Source organism: Grammomys surdaster, unplaced genomic scaffold (genome assembly GCF_004785775.1).
Source record: "Grammomys surdaster isolate TR1022 unplaced genomic scaffold, NIH_TR_1.0 721, whole genome shotgun sequence".
Lineage (NCBI taxonomy): Eukaryota > Metazoa > Chordata > Mammalia > Rodentia > Muridae > Grammomys > Grammomys surdaster.
Genome location: NW_021605140.1, coordinates 2592983 through 2594096, shown reverse-complemented (window position 1 = coordinate 2594096; position 1114 = coordinate 2592983).

The window sequence follows — 1114 nt, the reverse complement described above, 5'->3', positions numbered from 1 at the left end:
AAACCCTGCTCATATGGACCAAGGAAGTCATTTCCTCAGGGTCCATTCACTATGTTCAATTGCCTGCTCAGAGGTTACTGCAACCATGGTTTTAGAAAGCTTAAAAGCTTAAGTAGCTACTCTTGAGTTGTCACAGTATCAACCTCAGGATGCTACTTTCTCATGCACACAGAATGCTATCGTTGTTGAAGGTCATAGAGGCTTTGACCTACATTTTTTTCTTTAATTTTAAAAATTACATTTACAGTATGCACATGAGTAGCATGTGTCTGCACGCATGTGTCACAGCACTCATGTGGAAGTCAGAAGACATGCCCATCCTCCTCTTCCCTTCAGTCCCAGGCCTCAAACAGTTTGTCAGGCTTGATGGTAAGTGCTCAGTTATCTTGCTGGCCAACACTCAGATTTTACAGGGACATCTGGGAGACCAATGTGTAGCGGGGTCAAGTGACCCTCTGAGGGCGGTGTGTGTGAGTCTGCAAGAGTAAATTGAAACTGTGACTGAGATCCTAAGATTTCAGAGATTCCAGGAATGTGAAACAGCCTATTGAGGAAAGCCAAGGGTACTGTACAAATTCATCCTAGAAAAGAGGCCATGTCTGACAGGAGACTTTGGATAGGGACTTAGAAGAAATGCTAATATTTAAAAGTTAGGGAAGACCGTTTGGAGTCTTTGGAGGACACTCCAAAGGTGGACATGATCTTTTGGTGGCCAGGGGCAGTTTTGGTTTGGATACGATGTATCCCCCAAAAGTTCACTATCTCTAGTTGGTGGATCCACCCACTGGAAGTTAATTAGTGAATGGATGTCTTGACAGATTCATAGTATTCACGACTGAGAGGTGGGGTCAAATAGCAGAAAGTACATTCCTAGAGGCAAGCCCAGGGAATATATACCTTGTCTCTGGCTCCTGACACCTTTCCTCTCTTTCTTTCCCTCTCCCTGTCATACCTTCTCTCTGGTACTGGCTCTCTGTCTCTTGCTCTCTCCCTGTTCAACCCGCCCATCAGCAGGAGCACAACTTCATCCTCTCACAATACTCGCCTCATGATGGCCCACAAACACTAGAGCCAATTGATCATGCATGGACTAACTTCTAACTTTTGGCATGAA